Source organism: Arachis hypogaea, chromosome 13 (assembly GCF_003086295.3).
Source record: "Arachis hypogaea cultivar Tifrunner chromosome 13, arahy.Tifrunner.gnm2.J5K5, whole genome shotgun sequence".
NCBI classification, from domain to species: domain Eukaryota; kingdom Viridiplantae; phylum Streptophyta; class Magnoliopsida; order Fabales; family Fabaceae; genus Arachis; species Arachis hypogaea.
Window position 1 is genome coordinate 117,420,171 of NC_092048.1, and position 14,004 is coordinate 117,434,174.

Genomic DNA, 14,004 nt, shown 5'->3' on the forward strand with positions numbered 1-14,004 from the left:
TCCACATCAATCACAGCTCTTGCTGTGGCTAGGAAAGGTCTTCCTAGGATGATGGATTCATCCTCTTCCTTTCCAGTATCCAGGACTATGAAATCAGCAGGGATGTAAAGGCCTTCAACCTTTACTAACACGTCCTCTACTTGTCCATAAGCCTATTTTCTTGAATTGTCTGCCATCTCTAATGAGATTTTAGCAGCTTGCACCCCATAGATTTCCAGTTTCTCTATTACAGAGAGGGGCATGAGGTTTATTCCTGAACCAAGATCACACAGAGCCTTAAAGATCATGGTGCCTATGGTACAAGTTATTATGAACTTTCCAGGATCCTGTTTCTTCTGAGGAAGTGTCAGTTGATCCAGATCACTTAGTTCATTGGTGAACAAGGGAGGTTCATCTTCCCAAGTATCAATGCCAAATAATTTGGCATTCAGCTTCATGATTGCACCAAGGAACTTGGCAGCTTGCTTTTCAGTAACATCCTCATTCTCTTCAGAAGAGGAATACTCATCAGAGCTCATGAATGGCATAAGGAGGTTCAATGGAATCTCTATGGTCTCTAGATGAGTCTCAGATTCCTTAGGTTCCTCAGAGGGAAGCTCCTTATTGATCACTGGACGTCCCAGGAGGTCTTCCTCCTTGGGATTCACGTCCTCCTCTCCCTCTTTGGGTTCGGCCATTTTGGTTATGTCAATGGCCTTGCACTCTCCTTTTGGATTTTCTTCTGTATTGCTTGGGAGAGTACTATGAGGGATTTCAGTGATCCTATTACTCAGCTGGCCCACTTGTGCTTCCAAATTTCTAATGGAGGACCTTGTTTCATTCATGAAACTCACAGTAGCCTTAGATAGATCAGAGACTAAATTTGCTAAGCTAGATGGATTCTGCTCAGAATTCTCTGTCTGTTGCTGAGTGGATGATGGAAAAGGTTTACTATTGTTAAACCTATTTCTTCCACCATTGTTAAAGCCTTGTTGAGGCTTTTGATCCTTCCATGAGAGATTTGGATGATTTCTCCATGATGGATTATAGGTGTTTCCATAAGGTTCACCTAAGTAATTCACCTCTGCTATTGCAGGATTCTCAGGATCATAAGCTTCTTCTTCAGAAGATGCCTCTTGAGTACTGTTGGATGCAGCTTGCATTCCATTCAGACTCTGAGAAATCATATTGACTTGCTGAGTCAATATTTTATTCTGAGCCAATATGGCATTCAGAGTATCAATTTCAAGAACTCCCTTCTTCATAGGCGTCCCATTACTCACAGGATTCCTCTCGGAAGTGTACATGAACTGGTTATTAGTAACCATGTCAATGAGTTCTTGAGCTTCTGCAGGCGTTTTCTTTAGGTGAATGGATCCACCTGCAGAAGTATCCAATGACATCTTAGCTAATTCAGACAGACCATCATAGAATATATCCAAGATGGTCCATTCTGAAAGCATGTCAGAAGGACACTTTTTGGTCAGTCCTTTGTATCTCTCCCAAGCTTCATAGAGGGATTCACCTTCTTTCTGTCTGAAAGTTTGAACATCCACTCTAAGCTTACTTAGCTTTTGAGGAGGAAAGAACTTGGCTAAGAAAGCCTTGACCAGCTTATCCCAAGAGTTCAAGCTATCCTTAGGTTGAGAGTCCAACCATACTCTAGCTCTGTCTCTTATAGCAAAAGGGAAAAGCATGAGCCTGTAGACTTCAGGATCTACTCCATTGGTCTTAACAGTATCACATATCTGCAAGAATTCAGTTAAGAACTGAAAAGGATCTTCAGATGGAAGTCCATGAAACTTGCAGTTCTGCTGCATCAGAGAAACTAATTGAGGTTTCAGCTCAAAATTGTTTGCTCCAATGGCAAGAATGGAGATGCTTCTTCCATGTAAATTGGAATTAGGTGCAGTAAAGTCACCAAGCATCCTCCTTGCATTATTATTATTTTTGGCTGCCATCTCCTCTTCCTGTTCGAAAATTTCTGACAGGTGCTTGCTGGATAGTTGTAATTTAGCTTCTCTTAGTTTTCTCTTCAGATTCCTTTCAGGTTCTGGATCTGCTTCAACAAGGATGTTCTTGTCCTTGCTCCTGGTCATATGACAAAGAAGAGGGCACAGAAAAATAATAATAATAGGGATCCTTTTTACCCAAGTATAGAGGTTCCCTTTAGGTGAGTGGAAGAAAAGGAGAAGAAAAGAGAGAGAGGGAATTTTCGAAAATTGTTTTTGAAAAATGGTTAGTGATTTTCGAAAATAGTTTTTGAAAAAGGTTAGTGATTTTTTTTTTCGAAAATTAAAATAAAAAATTAAAAATTAAAAATTAAAATAATTAGTCAATTAAAAAGAATTTTTGAAAAAGAGGGAAGATATTTTCGAAAATTAGAGAGAGAGAGTTAGTTAGGTGGTTTTGAAAAAGGTAAGAAACAAACAAAAGGTTAGTTAGTTAGTTGAAACAAATTTTGAAAAGATAAGAAGTTAGAAGGTTAGAAAAGATATTTTGCAATCACTTTTTTGAAAAAGGTAAGATAAGAAGATATTTTTGAAAAGATATGATAGAAATTAGTTTTTGAAAAAGATTTGATTTTTTTAAAATCTCAATTAATGACTTGATTCACAAGAAATCACAAGATATGATTCTAGAACTTAAAGTTTGAATCTTTCTTAACAAGTAAGTAACAAACTTGAAATTTTTAAATCAAAACATTAATTGATGATGTTATTTTCGAAATATGATGTAAAATTAAGAAAAATATTTTTGAAAAATATTTTTGAAATTTTCGAAAATAACTAAAAAAAATTGAAAAAAGATTTGATTTTTGAAAAAGATTTTGAAAAAGATAAGATTTTTTTTTATTGAAAATTTGATTTGACTCATAAAAACAACTAGATTTTTAAAAATTTTTGAAAAAGTCAAATCTAATTTTCAAAATTTTAAGAGAGAAAAAGGGAAAGATATTTTTTTATTTTTGAAATTTTTATGATGAGAGAGAAAAACAAGAAAAATGATGCAATGCATGAAAGTTATGGATCAAAACAATGAATGCATGCAAGAATGCTATGAATGTCAAGATGAACACCAAGAACACTATGAAGATCATGATGAACATCAAGAACACATTTTTGAAAAATTTTTAATGCAAAGAAAACATGCAAGACACCAAACTTAGAATTCTTTAATGCTTAGACATAAAGAATTCAGGAATGCATATGAAAAACAAGAAAAGACACAAAACATGAAAATACAAAGATCAAACAAGAAGACTTACCAAGAACAACTTGAAGATCATGAAGAACACTATGAATGAATGAATTTTTTTTTCGAAAAATGCAAGATGAACATGCAATTGACACCAAACTTATAACATGACTCAAGACTCAAATAAGAAACACAAAAAATATTTTTGATTTTTATGATTTTCTAATTTTTTTGTATTTTCTTTTAATTTTTTCGAAAATTATTTTGAAAAAAAAAAGAAAAATAAGGATTCCAAAATTTTTAATATGAATTCCAGGAATCTTATGCTCTTTAGTCTAAAGCTCCAATCAAAGGGTCAGGCATGGCTTAATAGCCAGCCAAGCTTTAGTATGTAACTCAGACATGACAAGCCTAACATTCCCTACAGTCATCCAGGCTTCACATGCTTCATGAAACACTAGAATTCATTCTTAAAAATTCTGAAGAAAAAATAATTTTTTTAAAACATTTTTTTTTCGAAAACAAAGGAAAAATTTTTGAAAATTTTTGAAAAATTTTTGAAAATAAAACAAAAGAAAATTACCTAATTTGAGCAACAAGATGAACCGTCAGTTGTCCAAACTCGAACAATCCCCGGCAACGGCGCCAAAAACTTGGTGCGCAGAAATTGTGATTACACTTTGATTATGTAAAATTCATTGCTCTTGCTTTCCCTGGTAATGGCGCCAAAAACACGATGCCAATACCATGGTTTACAACCTCGCACAACTAACCAGCAAGTGCACTGGGTCGTCCAAGTAATACCTTACGTGAGTAAGGGTCGAATCCCACGGAGATTGTTGGTATGAAGCAAGCTATGGTCACCTTGTAAATCTCAGTCAGGCAGATATAAAATAGTAATGGGGTTTTCGAAAATAATACTAAAATAAGGATAGAGATACTTATGTAATTCATTGGGTAGAATTTCAGATAAGCGTGTAGAGATGCTTTCGTTCCTCTGAACCTCTGCTTTCCTGCTATCTTCATCCAATCAATCTTACTCCTTTCTATGGCTAGCTTTATGTAAGGATGTCACCGATGCCAATGGCTACTTTCGATCTCTCTCGGGAAAATGATCCAAATGCTTTGTCACAGCACGTCTAATCATATGGAGGAATCACCTTTGTCGTTGGTTGCATCCTATTCCTCCCTGTGAAAATGGTCCGATGCGCTGTCACTGCATGGCTAATCATCTGGAGGTTCTCGATCATACTGGAATAGGATTTACTATCCTTTTGCGTCTGTCACTACGCCCAGCACTCGCAGGTTTGAAGCTCGTCACATTCATTCAATCCCAGAATCCTACTCGGAATACCACGGACAAGGTTTAGACTTTCCGGATTCTCATGAATGCCGCCATCAATCTAGCTTATACCACGAAGATCCCAATATCTCGGACTCGGTCCCCTGTATTAGTAATCTAAGAGATACTCGTTCAATCGAAGGTAGAACGGGAGTGGTTGTCAGGCACGCGTTCATAGGGAATGATGATGATTGTCACGTTCATCACATTCAGGTTGAAGTGCGAGTGAATATCTTAGAAGTGGAATAAGTTGAATTGAATAGAAAACAGTAGTACTTTGCATTAATTCTTGAGGAACAGCAGAGCTCCACACCTTAATCTATGGAGTGTAGAGACTCTACCGTTGAAAATACATAAGTGAAGGTCCAGGCATGGCCGAGAGGCCAGCCCTCAAAACGTGATCAATAGTCTCCTAAGATGAACAATGGATTAAAACTGAGACCAAAGATCTCTAATACAATAGTAAAAGGTCCTATTTATAATAAACTAGCTACTAGGGTTTACAGAAGTAAGTAATTGATGCTTAAATCCACTTCCGGGGCCCACTTGGTGTGTGCTTGGGCTGAGCTTGAGTGTTACACGTGTAGAGGTTATTCCTGGAGTTGAACGCCAGTTTTGGTGCCAGTTTGGGTGTTGAACTCCACTTTGCAGCTTGTTTCTGGCGCTGGACGCCAGAATTGGGCAGAGAGCTGGCGTTGAACGCCAGTTTGCGTCATCTAAACTTGGGCAAAGTATGGACTATTATATATTGCTGGAAAGCCCTGGATGTCTACTTTCCAACGCAATTGGAAGCGCGCCATTTTGAGTTCTGTAGCTCCAGACATTTTGAGTGCAGGGAGGTCAGAATCCAGCAGCATCAGCAGTCCTTCTTCAACCTCTGAATCTGATTTTTGCTTAAGTCCCTCAATTTCAGCCAGAAAATACCTGAAATCACAGAAAAACACACAAACTCATAGTAAAGTCCAGAAATGTGAATTTATCATGAAAACTAATGAAAATATCCCTAAAAGTAACTAGATTCTACTAAAAACATACTAAAAATAATGCCAAAAAGCGTATAAATTATCCGCTCATCATATGTATAGGTGAGAGCTTAGGTTAATTAAAGATTCATATTATAGCTCACTTGGCCATACATATATCCTCACCCTTACCTTAGTCCCATTACAACCCTGAAAAGACCTCATGATGTTTGCATTTGTATACTAAATATTTGTTGATTGGTTAGATGAAGAACAAAGTTTAGAAAGCATGATTAGAGAAAAGTAGAGTGATTAACCCTAGACACTTGAGAGATTAGAGTGATATACACTACCAGTAAGGGTTTAATGCTTGATTTTATGTTCCCTGCTTTCATGAGTTGTCTTCTTACAAGTTTACTTGTCTTTTATTGTATGATTTAAATTAGTGAAATCTAACTTATGTTTGTCTTGGAGAACTTATTTACTTTTAACCAAGTAGGTAGAAACATTTTGCATGTAGTTGCATTCACATAGATAGGTTGCATTTCATACATTCTACCATTTCTCTTCACTTTTATAGCTTATCTTGAGCTTAGCATGAGGACATGCTAATGTTTAAGTGTGGAGAGGTTGATAAACTACTATTTTATGGTTTATCTTGTGCTCATTTGAGTGGATTTTATCAATCTTTCATACACTTATTCATACTATTTGCATGGTTTTACATTCTCATTCCTGATTTTGTGCTATGATTGAAAACATGCTTCTTTGGCCTTATATTTGCTAATATTAATCCTCTCTCATTACCATTAGATGCCTTGATATGTGTGTTAAGTGTTTTCAGAGATTACAGGACAGGAATGGCTCAGAGGATAGAAAGGAAGCATGCAAAAGTGGAAGGAATACAAGAAATTGAAGAAATTGTTAAGCTGTCCAGCCTGACCTCTTTGCACTCAAATGGTCATAACTTGAGCTACAAAGGTCCAAATGAGATGGTTCCAGTTGTGTTGGAAAGCTAACGTCCGGGGCTTCGCAATGAAATATAATTTGCTATAGCTGCCCCGACGATAGGCAATGCGAACGCGTGGATCACGCAGATGCATGACCTGGCAAAAATGCAATCCACGCAAACGTGTGGACGACGCCTCCGCGTCACTTTGCCGTGACCTGAATGTAACAGAAATTGCTGGAGGTGATTTTTGGGCTGTTTTTGACCCAGTTTTCGGTCCAGAAAATACAGATTAGAGGCTATAAAGTGGGGGAATGCTTCCATTCATCATCATGCTTTCATAATTCATAATTTTAGGATTAGATGTAGTTTTTAGAGAGAGAGGTTCTCTCCTCTCTCTTAGGATTTAGTTTTAGGATTTAGGATTATTTCTTCTCCATCACAGGTTCAATATTCTTTTAATTTAGTTTCTCTTCTACTTTTATTTATTCTAGTACTTTGGTTTACTTATTTTTCTTATTGATTCTCTTCTTTTCCAAATTGGCTTATGAACCATTTATGTCAGGATTTTCTCTTATTAATGCAATTGAGGTATTTCAGATTTATGATTCTTATTTAGCTTTTTACATTCTTGGCTTTAATTGATTAACTGGAGGCTCTTGAGTTATCAACCTTATCGTGATTGATTGTTATGTCTGCTAATTGACTGGAATCCCACTAACTCTAGTCTTTCCTTAGGAGTTGGCTAGGACTTGGGGATCTAACTAATTAGTTCACTTCACTTTCCCTTGCTTTAGTAAAGGTTAACTAAGTGGGATTAACTTTAATTCTCATAAGAGTAACTAGGATAGGACTTCCGAATTTTCATACCTTGCCAAGAGTTTTATTAGATATTAATTTATTAATTCCTGCAATTTATTTTCCTTGTTATTTAAATTACCTGTTCCTCACTTTCAAAACCCCCAATTTACAAGACTCATAACCAATAATAAGAACACCTCCCTGCAATTCCTTGAGAAGATGACCCGAGGTTAAATACTTCGGTTATCAATTTCAAAGGGGTTTGTTACTTGTGACAACCAAAACGTTTGTAAGAAAGGATGATTGCTTGGTTTAGAAACTATACTTGCAACGGAAATTTATTCTGAATTCTAAACCATCAATCTTCCGTTCTTCAAGCCTTGTTGAGGCTTATGTTGATCCTTCCATGAGAAATTTGGATGATTTCTCCATGAAGGATTATAGGTGTTTCCATAGGATTCTCCCATGTAATTCACCTCTTCCATTGCAGAATTCTCAGGGTCATAAGCTTCTCCTTCAGAGGAGGCTTCTTTAGTACTGCCGAATGCAGCTTGCATCTCAGTCAGATTTTGAGAAATCATATTGACTTGCTGAGTTAATATATTATTCTGAGCCAATATTGCATTCAGAGTATCAATCTCAAGAACTCCTTTCTTCTGAGTCATCCTATTATTCACAGGATTTCTTTCAGAAGTATACATGAAGTGGTTATTTGCAACCATCTCAATGAGTTCCTGGGCTTCTGCAGGCATTTTCTTCAGATGAAGAGATCCACCGACAGAGTGGTCCAATGACATCTTGGACAATTCAGACAGACCATCATAGAATATACATAAGATGCTCCATTCTAAAAGCATGTCAGATGGACACCTTCTGATCAATTGCTTGTATCTTTCCCAAGCTTCATAGAGGGATTCACCTTCCTTCTGTCTGAAGGTTTGGACTTCCACTCTAAGCTTGCTCAACTTTTGAGACGGAAAGAATTTGGCCAAGAAAGCATTGTTGTTGTTTTCGGCTGCCATGTCTTCTTCTTTTTCAAAAATTTCTGTTAGGTCCTCTCTAGAGTGTTGTGCTTTAGCTTCTCTTAGCTTCCTCTTCAGAGTCCTTTCAGGTTCAGGATCAGCTTCAACAAGAATGTTCTTATACTTGTTCCTGCTCATATGAAAAAGAAGAGAACAGAAAAGAAGAGGAATCCTCTATGTCACAGTATAGAGATTCCTTTATGTGAGTAGAAGAATGAAAGAATAGAATAATGAGGTAGAGAGAAAATAAGAGGAATTCGAACACAAAGAGAGGGAGAGGGTTCGAATTTTAAGAAGAGGGGTGTTAGTAAATAAATAAATAAATAGAAAAAGATGAGGGAGAGAGTGTATTCGAATTTTACTTAAGAGAAAAGAAAAATATTTTTGTTTTTATTTTATTTATAAGTTATAATTCGAATTTTAAGAAAAGAAATAAAATAAAATTAGAATTTAAAACAATTAGTTAATTAAAAAAGATTTTGAAAAAGTGGTTAGTGATTTTCGAAAATTAGAGAGAGAGAAAAGTAGTTAGGTGATTTTGAAAAAGATAAGAAATAGAAAACTTTTTAAAATCAAACAAAAAGTCAAGTAGTTAACTGAAAAAGATTTGAAAATAAATTTTGAAAAGATAAGAAGTTAGAAAAAGATTTTGAAATTAAATTTTGAAAAAGATATGATTGAAATTTATTTGAAAAAGATTTGAAAAAGAAATTAAAAAGATTTGATTTTGAAAATTAAAGTTGATGACTTGACTAACAAGAAACTAAAAGATATGATTCTAGAATTTAAAGATTGAACCTTTCTTAACAGGAAAGTAACAAACTTGAAATTTTTTGAATCAAAACATTAAATGTTAGCATTAATTTCGAAAATTATGAAATAAAATTAAGAAAAAGATTTTGAAAATTTTATTTAAGAAATTCGAAAATATTAAAAAGAAAAATGAAAAAGATTTGAAAAGATAAAGTTTTTAAATTGAAATTTTGACTTGACTAACAAGAAACAACTAAATTTTGAAAATTTTTGACTAAGTCAACCCAAAATTTCGAAATTTATGAGTAAAATAAGGGAAAGATATTATTTTTTTGATTTTTGAATTAATGAAGAAAGAGAAAAACAACAAAATGACACAAGACATAAGAATTTAATATCAAAACAAATAATGCATGCAAGAACACTTTGAATGTCAAGATGAACACCAAGAATACTTTGAAGATCATGATGAACATCAAGAACATATTTTTGAACATTTTTAAGAAAAGAAACACATGCAAGACACCAAACTTAGAAATTTTTAATGTTTAGACACTAACAATTCGAAAATGCATATGAAAAACAAGAAAAGACACAAAACAAGAAAAGTTAAAGATCAAACAAGAAAAATGATCAAGAATAACTTGAAGATCAAAGAAGAACACATGATGAATTTTCGAAAATTTCAAGAAAAATTAAAAACATACAATTGATACCAAACTTAAAATTTGACACTAGACTCAAACAAGAAACATAAAAATTTTTTTGTTTTTATGATTTTATTAAATTTTTTTGTATTTTTCAAAAATTATTTTGGAAAAAGAAAATAAAGAAATTCAAAAATTTTAATAAGAATTTTCAGGATTCGTGCAATGTTAGTCTAAAGCTTCGGTCCAAAAGAATAGACATGGCCAGATGGCCAGCCAAGCTTTAGCATAACAAATACAGACATGTCCTTTCTACAATGGAAAGTGAAAACCTCAGTCCAAAAGATTAGACATGGCTTAACAGCCATCCAAGCTTCAACATATCTCATGAAGCTCTAGAATTCATTCTTAAAAACTATGAAGAACATTTTTTTTCGAAATTAAAAATAAAAAGCTTAAACATAAAATAAAATTACCCAATCTAAGCAACAAGATGAACCGTCAGTTATCCAAACTTGAACAATCCCGAGCAACGGCGCCAAAAACTTGGTGCACGGAATTATGATTCACACTTTTCACAACTTCGCACAACTAACCAGCAAGTGCACTGGGTCGTCCAAGTAATAAACCTTACGTGAGTAAGGGTCGATCCCACAGAGATTATTGGCTTGAAGCAAGCTATGGTCATCTTGTAAATCTTAGTCAGGCGGATTCAAATGGTTATGAGGTTTTGATAATTAAAAGATAAGTAAAACATAAAATAAAATAAGATACTTATGTGATTCATTGGTGGGAATTTCAGATAAGCGTTTGGAGATGCTTTGTTGCTTCTGAACCTCGGCTTTCCTATTGTCTTCTTCCAATCATGCGTGCTCCCTTCCATGGCAAGCTGTATGATCCTCTCGGATGAAAAATACTAGGTACGATTTCTGCACAGCTAATCAACTGTCGGATCTCTCGTCTCGGATGAAAAATACCAGGTACAGCTACCGCACGGCTAATCATCTGTCGGTTCTCACTAGCGTCGAAATAGGACCCTTATCCTTTTGCACACTGTCACTGCACCCAACATTCGCAAGTTTGAAGCTCGTCATAGTAATCCCTTCCCAGATCCTACTCGGAATACCACAGACAAGGTTTAGACTTTCCGGATCTCAGGAATGCTGCCAATGGTTCTAGCATACCACGAAGGTTCTAATCTCATATTCGGATGCTCTGTTGTCAGGAGAGACGATGCGAATCGCAGATCAGAGACCCAAGAGAATATACTCCGGCTGTCATCCAATGACTACGTTGAACATCATGTAGACCGCTTGTGGTTGTCAGGCACGCGGATCTTGGCTAAGCGAGTAACGAAGATGGTGGGTGATTGTCACGGGTCACCCCTTCATTCTGACTTAACTGAATTAAGTACGAGAGTGTATCTTGGAGAAGAAGTAGGCGTGAATTGAAAGAGAAACAATAGTACTTGCATTAATTCATGAAGAACAGCAGAGCTCCACCCTTTAATCTATGAGGGGTAGAAACTCCACCGTAGAAAATACATAAGAGAAAATAGTCTAGGCATGGCCGAATGGCCAGCCTCCAAGTCCTAAGATGACAAAGTTCATCCACAGATGTAAATATGTGAATATAATAGTAAAAAGTGCTTTTTATACTAAACTAGTAACTTAGGTTTACAGAAAATGAGTAACTAAGTGCAGATAGTGCAGAAATCCACTTTCAGGGCCCACTTGGTGTGTGCTTGTGCTGAGCATTGAAGCTTTCACGTACATAGGCCATTCTTGGAGTTAAACGCCAGCTTGGGTGCTAGTTTGGGCGTTTAACTCCAGTTCTGGTGCCAGTTCTGGCGTTTTACTCCAGAAAAGGGTCTTTGGTGGGCATTTGAATGCCAGTTTGGGCCATCAAATCTCGAGCAAAGTATGAACTATTATACATTTCTGGAAATTCCAAGATGTCTACTTTCCAACTCAATTGAGAGCGCATCAATTGGGCTTCTGTAGCTCCAGAAAATCCACTTCGAGTGCAGGAGGGTCAGAATCCAACAGCATCTGCAGTCCTTTTTCAGCCTCTAAATTAGATTTTTGCTCAGGTCCCTCAATTTCAGCCAGAAAATACCTGAAATTATAGAAAAACACACAAACTCATAGTAAAGTCCAGAAATGTGATTTTTGCATAAAAACTAATAAAAATATAATAAAAAGTAACTAAAATATACTAAAAACTATGTAAAAATAATGCCAAAAAGGGTATAAATTTTCCGCTCATTATAAGGCTAGAACATTGAGCTTCATTCTTCAATCCAGAAGATCTGACCTTGTTTGTGGTATTTTGAGTAGGATCAGAAGGAGAATGAATTGCATGAGCTTCATCTTCGTTCATATTGAATGACCACTGACAATGGCGTTTGATATGAATTAGAGGAGATTAACTTGCTGAGAGGACAGGAGTTAATCACTTACAGTTTTGCCATAGAATGAATTATTCATTGTTAAAGTGGTCTGTAAGAAGTATTAATCCGGAAAGATAAAGCATCTCCAAAGCCTTAATTGATTTTATAAATTATCCTTTTGTCAACCTTTAATTGCTTTTCTCTATTTTTTATTTATGTGCATCCAACAACAACAACTATCTTTCTATTTCGCCTGACTAAGATCTGCATAATAACCATTGCTTGCTTAGTCCAACAATCCTTGTGGGATTGATCATCACTCACCTGTGGTATTACTTGGACGACTCGGTGTACTTGCCGGTGAAGTTGTGCGAGTTCAATTTCGCGCACTAGTTATTTCTAGTAGTTATTTATGTTAAGCAAAAGAAGGAGGAATAATTGTTTAAAAGTTAATAAATGTGGAGGTTACACCGTAATCTGATTGGTTGGAAACTCTTATAAATATGAGAAGACTCGAAGGAAGAAGTGTTGGAACTTTACTTCAGAAAAGAACTCAAGCACACTCACATCCCAGCGACTTTCTGAGTCTACATTCGAGTTATTTTTCTGTAGGATTCCTTCTATGTTTTTAAATTTCATTTACATTTCCAGTAACCTTTAATTTTCCTGCAATTTATTTTACAAGCAATCTTTAATTTTTTTTGTTCAATTTTATCTTTCATCACTTTGTTTTCAAATTCAAAGTCCTTTGATCTTATCGAAGGCAATTTACTACTTTAATTAAATTTAATGTGGTTCATTTTAAATTCAATCAATGTATTTTCAAAGTTTACTATATTTATCTTTTCAGATTTTATTTAGTTTCGGTTCAATCAAAAAAGGTCTTTTTGATGCACTTTAGAAAACTGGTACTCACAGAGGAGTAGGTTTCGCTCCCAAACCACTATATATCAAATCACTCTCGATTTGCTAAAATTGACAAAAAAAAATTGGCATGCCAGTGGAACAGTTTGAAAATTCAAGTGTGTCAAATGGTTATATGTTGTCATAGTGTATGCAATTGAGAAGTGGAAGAATTGTACACATGACAGATGAGGTTTCGAATGTTAATGGTGGTTCATCCATAATTGATAGTACAACAATAGTTGCACAATCTTCGGATGTTACTTCACGTCTACAAGGAAATGTGGCGAGTGAAAGTGTGGTGGTTACTAGTTCCCAAACAGGGAATAACGGGCGTAATACATGCCCACATGGTAACACATTACAAACTCAACCCCTGGTAACCACTGGCTGGCCTCCTTATGGCCTTCCTCCAGGGTGTACTCCACCAGTAGGTGGTTTTTCTCCTCCAATTTGATTTGGAGGTACATTCGGGGTGAATAATGTTCAACTGCCACAACCACAACCCGAGTATTCTCGAGATTATAATGTGGGTTCTACATCGAATGCCTCTAATTCAATGGCAGCATTTCGACAACATGTAGAAAAAAGTCATCATAATTTGGTTAACTTGTTAACCCAACAAATGACTACAATATTGAATCCTATGATGGCAGATCATGGGACAAAGTTTGAACATCTTGCTAGGAAAGTAGAGCGGGTTGCTCAAATTGTTGACTACGATGAGGGTGCAAGACAAGATGTGAGAGGAAACCATGAGGGTATTGAGAATTTGTTGAAAAATGAAAATGATATTCTCGTGGGCAAGGAAAATCCTCAGATGGTTCATCATGGCCAAAATGTTGATAACGTGTTGGCTCAATTGCATGTCAATCGAATTGGAGAACGTTATCAGGTTACGAGGATTGTTGAGGATGTGTTTAACAAGGTTGAATTTAATGTGGATTTTATGAATCGATCCTATTTTGTCTCTGCTTTCCCTACTGTTGTTCAAATTGCAGAAGTACCTAGAGGAGTGAAGAATCCTAAGATAATTACAAAATTTGCTGGGGAAGT

At 35.7% G+C, this 14,004-nt stretch overlaps 2 non-coding genes across 2 annotated transcripts; both read left to right on the forward strand.

The window, feature by feature from the left end:
* The first annotated feature begins 1,436 nt into the window (after positions 1-1,436).
* On the forward strand, positions 1,437-1,544 carry LOC112739462 (small nucleolar RNA R71). Its single transcript, XR_003170398.1, has one exon. It is a non-coding gene; the product is annotated as a small nucleolar RNA R71 (small nucleolar RNA).
* A 6,542-nt stretch (positions 1,545-8,086) lies between these two features.
* LOC112739620 (small nucleolar RNA R71) lies at positions 8,087-8,190 on the forward strand. Its single transcript, XR_003170552.1, has one exon. It is a non-coding gene; the product is annotated as a small nucleolar RNA R71 (small nucleolar RNA).
* Positions 8,191-14,004: the final 5,814 nt, after the last annotated feature.